We start from the raw sequence: 6,684 nt of genomic DNA on the forward strand, positions 1-6,684 counted from the left end.
CGTCAGATGGACTAATGGGGCATGCATTCAGTGCCGGATTTACGTATAAGCTAAACAAGCTATAGCTTAGATCCCCACTCTCTTGGGGGGCCCCAAAAATGTAAAGGAAAAAAACCTGTACATTTCCAAAATATAAGATAAAAAACAAATAAAATAAAGCCTACATATAGCAACCGTCTTTTGTGTTGTGTAAGCTCCTATGACATAGGTAATGGGACCTGCCTGCTAGCCTGCTCCCTAAATTGTCACTGGTTTGCTAATGTCTATATATAGGGTGCCTACATTCTGCCTGTGCAAATGGCTTTAGATACCTATTAGGTCCATAAATTACCATATAGCATATATTCAACACAAAAAACAGTGACAATTTGTTGTTGACAAAGGACAGCTGGACATATGAAGGGCCCCATTACCTTCAGTAGCTTAGGGCCTCATCAAACCTAAATCCGGCCCTGCATGCGTTACCCACATCCCTTGAAATAACAAAGGTCTCCCCTCTCTCTGATCCTCTGACTTTGGTTGAAGTTTCGTTCTGTAAAGTAAGAGTCTCGAGTTTTACTCCTCTTGTGTCTACTTTTCACATCTAAAATCATTCTAAGGACCACAATAAGAGGCTCATCTAGTCCAGAATACTATTCTCCCTGTAGCCAACCAGATATCTATGGGAAGTCTGAAAGTAGAACGTAAGTGCAACAGGACTCTCTGCACTCCTGATCTTGTATAGCAACTAGTATCCAGAGGCACACTGCCTCTGACACTGGAGATGAAATATTGCCATTGTGGCTAGCAGATAATGATAGCTTTCTTATTCATTATCAGTGACATACATTCAGTCTTGCAGAGGCCACACTTGGATCTTCCAAAGTATGAGAGTGAAGTCAATAGCTCCTGTTTCCCACTGGGCCAGGTCACAGTGCTTATCTCCTGTGAACTTGCTGTAGCAGTGTCCGTTCTTCCTTATCTACATGGCTGCCTTCCAGCATGCTTATTCCTCTTGCTAACTCCGGACCCGATACAAATATGCTGCATACAAACTGCCCAGTGTTCTTTGGGTGTGGAAAACCTGGTGCCACAGCAGGCGTTTAATCTTTCTCTTTGGAAGCCTGCGTCATACGGGTTCTGTGTGCAGCCCTTCTACCAACCACAGGGCCATTGTTAGTTGGATGTTGTGACTGGAACAGCAGCGGGGACTTCATCGGTCATCAACATTGTCGTTTAGATCAGTCTGCGTGACTGTGATGCAGCCAAAGGATGTGATGCAACACTTTTAAGTGCAGTTTTACCTAGAATGTTTCAAGCATGTCTTTATCACCATGTTTTAAATCATTGGTCTTTTTTATTATTATTCACTTTTTCCAATCAGTACAAACACCAAACTAAAAAGACATGTACAATAAAAAACCACAGTAACAATAATAGCACAAACTGACAACACAAACTTGATACAGTACTATCCCTAAATCATTGGTCTTTGAAAATGCTTGGTTTTGGCTGGATCACACTTGAAGGTTCTCTACTGCTACTGAAGGCACAGTGGTCACAGAGGCACTCGAATGCCTTCTACCAGCTGAGGCTGGTAGCCCAGCTATGCTCTTATCTAGACAGGAATGACCTGGCTCCAGTAATCTATGCTCTAGTAACCTCTAGACTGGATTACTGCAATGTGCTATGTGTGGGGCTGCCTCTGAAGATGACTCAGAAACTGCAGCTCATACAGAATGTGGAAGCCAGACTGCTAAGCAAAGTGGTTTGACACAGTTGTACTAGCTGCCTATACATTTCTGCATTCAATTGAAAGCACTGATTTTAACCTACAAAATATTACCTGGTTCAGGACTCTAATGGTTCAGGACTCTTCAGCAATCTAATGGACTGCCTCACCCGATAAGCCTCTTCCAAGTTGAACCAGACCATACCTAGATCTTGTATCCACTATCCCTCTGAATCAGACCAAAGCAGCTGGAGGAGGAAGAGGACAGAGGGTGAAGAAAGAACTGAGAGTGGAGGGAGGGGGAAGGCTTTTCTGATCCTTTGGACTCCATGGGAAACTTGCTGTAACTGGAACTGGGGGTGCAGAGTGCAGCTGAATGGGACATAAACGTGGGCAGCCTGAAGAAGTACCATCCACCTTGGTTCTGTCGATAAAGAGCAAGTCAAGAATGAGAGACTAGGGTGATGTCCATGATTTCCAGGAACTCTTTTCATTGTGTGACTTATGGGTGAGCTGAAAGTTTGCTTGTCCCTAATGGGTGTACAGTCGTACCTTGGTTCTCAAACGTAATCCATTCCGGAAGTCTGTTTGACTTCCGAAAACATTCAAAAACCAAGGCGCGGCTTCCGATTGGCTGCAGGAGCATCCTGCATTTAATTGGAAGCCGTGGAAGGTGCATCAGAAGTTTGGCTTCCAAAGAACATTCGAAAACCAGAAGTCCCACTTCCAGATTTTCGGCGTTCGGGAGCCAAAACGTACGCGTTCCAAGGTGTTTGAGAACCAAGGTATGACTGTATGTTGTCTGGGAGGAAGCAAGATCTGTTTTTCTCAGGCAAAGTGTTATTCAAGAGGTATCAGAGGGATATGTTTCAAAATTGATGAATGACTACTATAGAGAGATAAAAGAGGATTTACTCAACTCGACTGTTTTCAGGACAGGTTGTAACAATGTAGAAAAGCCATGACAGAAATTGGTAATTGAACAGTTGATGTGTAGGGAGAAGGGAGGAATGAATTTTGAAATGATACTTGGAAAAGTTATTTTACTGGGAGCAGCAAAGGAGAGAGGAAACTAGATAGGACATCTGGGGAGGGGGAGTCGGCTTTTAAATTTGTATAGAATTTGTATTGATTTGGTGACAATTTGCCAACAAATAAGGAAAATCAATAAAAATAATTGGCACAGAGAGTTTGCTTGGACCCTGGGTGAGAATACAGAGGCTGAGAAGAAGGGAGTGTAAGAAGCAACATGAATTGATATTGATTTTTATATATTTGTATATAACAATGTAGCGTGTTTTATGTAGCTGCATATTTTTGTAATGTTTTGTTTAAGTTGCCTATTGTTGCTTCCGTTTTCGGTACTGTACACCGCTTAGAGATATGTTAATATATATTAAGAGGTATAGAATAATCAATCAATTAACCAATCAATCAATTAGATGCCCCCTCTGAGAGTGGTTTGGAGGGTGGCAACAAAGAAGAGGACCTTTTCAGTTTTGACCTTCACCACTCCAGCACTGCAGTGATGGAATGCTCTCCCCAGTGAAGCCTGACTGCTGCCAACATTAACATCCTTTCAGCGATAGGTTCGGACAAATCTCTTTTCCCAGGCTTTTGAGGGATTATGATAATCATGCTTACAGCTCCTTCTCTCTGTGTGGGCCAGGGAATATTATTTTATTGTTACCTGATAGCTGTTGTATTATTTACATTGCCCAGAGGTGTGGTGCATTAGGTGACTAATAAATTGAAATAATAATGCATCAGTCAACATCAACATAATCAACATTGGTGTTTAATGTGCTGTTGCTTATTCAGTTTCCTTCATGGGTGCAGAAACATAAGGGGAGATCTATTTTTTGTGTTTTAGCAGTGGACATTAATTGGTATACCATATTGTCCTGGCAAAGATTCAAAACCTTTGTATTATCGTCTCCATTGTTGTATTCTTGTTTCCATCAATAAACAACAACAACAAAAGTGAAGTTCCTTAAACAAGAATATTGGGGCTCAAAGTCATAATCTTCAAATCAAGAAATTAAATTGAGAGCTTTTAAATAGCTGGGGAAGGGCAGTGTATAACCTGCCACTTGCTTGGCAAAACCACACAATGAAAAAAAGCACCCAGAATAATATAAATAGAAATGCACACAATAATAGAAATTTTCCTTCATAAACATGCTGGCTAGAAACATGCCACTATTTTAGGTTTTAAATAGCTCATCAAATGTCTCAGTGATGGCCATAAAATAATTATTCCTCTCTCCTGGAGTAGTCTTCCTTCCTTCCTTTCTTTTACTTTAATTTTTTTTAAAGTTTTTTTATTCAAAATTAAAACAAGACATATTATCCAAAAACGTATCATCCTTGTTCCCCCCCATTTTTCCTCCCTCCCCACCCCAGAAAACCCAGCCACCCCCACCCCCCGACTTCCCTCAATTCCAGTCTTTAGTTTCTCTGAGACTGCTGTTTTCTGCATGTTACAAAGTTGTATAGATCCTCAAACTATTTAGTTGATTATTATCAATAAAAAGTTTGTGAATGTTTATTCAAAACCTGCCAAGGAGTCCAGTTCACTTTGTTGCAACCTCAGATACTTTGTAAAGGGTTCCCATTCATCCTTAAAGTCACAGTTATCCTTGTCCCGTAGCTTATATGTCAGTTTTGCCAGTTCTGCATAGTCCGTGAATTTTTCTTGCCATGATTCTTTAGTTGGGGTTTCTTCAGTCTTCCATCCTTGTGCTACCAGAACTCTCGCGGCCGTTGTCACATACACGAAGATGTTTTTTGGCTTTTTTGGCAGGTCTTTCCCTACAATCCCCAATAAAAATGCCTCGGGTTTTTTAACAAATGTTAAATGGAACATTTTCTTCAATTCATTGTCATATCATTTCCCAAAAATTTTTAATCTTTCTTTTACTTTAAAGGCTTACTTTGTCCACGGCTCTAACAGGCTTCTATGATTGGGTTAATGCATTTAAAAAGCTTGACCATAGAGCTTGACCATAAGTCAGTTAAGACTAGGAAGTCCAATGGGGCCTAATAAGTCTGTTGAGACAATACATCTCCTGATATTTTTGCTTGCTGCAGTGAAACTATCCATTGCCCAAATGTGGCACAATCTATAGGGTTTTGAAGTAGACATATGGTATGAAAATGTACAGAGGTGGTCTGAGGAAATAACCCATAATGTACTGGTGCTGAAAGGAAAGGAAAAAAACAGACAACTTTTATGCCATCTGGTGGTTGTTAATTGCATTTACCGGTGAAAAGGGTGTACAGTATATAAAATACGTTATCAGCTGCATCACTACAAAACTCGGTGTCATGACAATGTTCAGTATACTTTTTCCTATTACCAATCCCATGACCTGCGGTCAAGGGGAAAGGGAATCATGAAGCCTATTGCTCATCCATTCACTGTCTTGTCAGATGATTGTTTTTATTTAGACTGAACCAAGACCAATTTCATGATGTGAGGAAACTTAAGATGCTGAAGGTCAAGACGTAATGGCTAGGATTGCATATGAATCATCAATCCTTTTAATTGTGAACTTGACTGTTGGAGTTCCTGTCAGATTGGAAATTAAATGGAGCCATCATAGAAAATTAGATAGTGGTTTCTAGGGAACTCAGGAGGTATGCAGAAGACATGGAGGAACAGCCTAAGTACCTGCTAAACTTATTCATGTCTGTGGAGAATGTTGAAGGGCAAAAAAGAAGAATGGAGCTGATGGGGTAGGAAAGAGAAGAGGAAACTAGCTTGCTCAAGCCCCTAAAAGTTTTGTCTTTGAGGATTTGGAAGATTTTTAAAAACCTTGCAGTATACAGGGATGTTGCAGGAGGAAGGAAAGGCAAAAGGACACATTTCTCGCTTCGAAATCACCAAGTACCCCACCCCCAGGTTCCACGATATAGCTATAAAATGCTTAGATTCAGGGCTACCTTTACTAATAAATCTGAATTTGAATATAAAAAAATTATCTACTTTAGTATCCCCCACTTGCCATTCACTACCTAAATAACTTGTCTGAAATATTTCAGGTGGAATCCAGCCAAAGTTAAAGCACTTCAAAGTCCCATTGGTTTCTAAGACAGAGGACTATGTCTACACTTAACTCCCCAGTGGAAACCAATGGGCTGGAATAGCTGCTGATGCTTTTAATATATATCCCACTCTTCCTTCCAAAGGAGTTCAGGACCACAAACAACAGGATATAAAACACTAAAAACGTATTTAAAATGTGCAAACTAGCAAAGTGCTCTACTTAAAAGGCTTGCTGGAAGTGTTTCAAGTCCGCACCCTGGACTCAGTTATACATCTGCAAATAAAATGTTTTAAGTGTGTTGTAAAGTGCAATATTACAAGTGTGACACTAGATGGCGATTGTGAGCTATGGCAAATTCGATATATTTTTCAAAACATTTTTTTAAAAAGCATTTTCACAGCATTTTTTATGTGTGCGTAGATTCCACCCCGGTTTGTTGTCAATATATATCATTGTATGTATTACTAGAGGGTACTAGAGGCTGATGTTTTATCAGCTTGCCTTAAGAACTAAGAAGAGCCTTGCTGAATCAGACCAAAAGGTTCATATAGCTCTGCACGCTGTCCATACTGTGCCCAACCAAATGCCTTTAAGAACACACCCCTTTGAAGAGACGAAAATATCCGCCAGAAATAGCAATGCCGAAAGAACACAAAATTACCTTTTGCGTGTGCAAAATATCCTTTTGCATGTGCTGAAATAGTCATTTTAAATCCACTGAATTGCATAATGGCACCATCTAGTGGGCAGTTCAGTGCAGCTGATCAGACCCTTTCCTTCCATAGCCTTTCACTGCTAATGAGCAAAGGCAGTTTCTCCTTCACTCTTGATTGTGTGGCTGACCAAAATGGGCTGGCTGTGGTTCAGCAGTGGCTGTGCTCTTCTAATGATATAAATAAATTCTTTTCACCCAATGGCCTA

This window comes from Podarcis cretensis, assembly GCF_951804945.1.
Source record: "Podarcis cretensis genome assembly, chromosome: 2".
Classification (NCBI taxonomy): domain Eukaryota; kingdom Metazoa; phylum Chordata; class Lepidosauria; order Squamata; family Lacertidae; genus Podarcis; species Podarcis cretensis.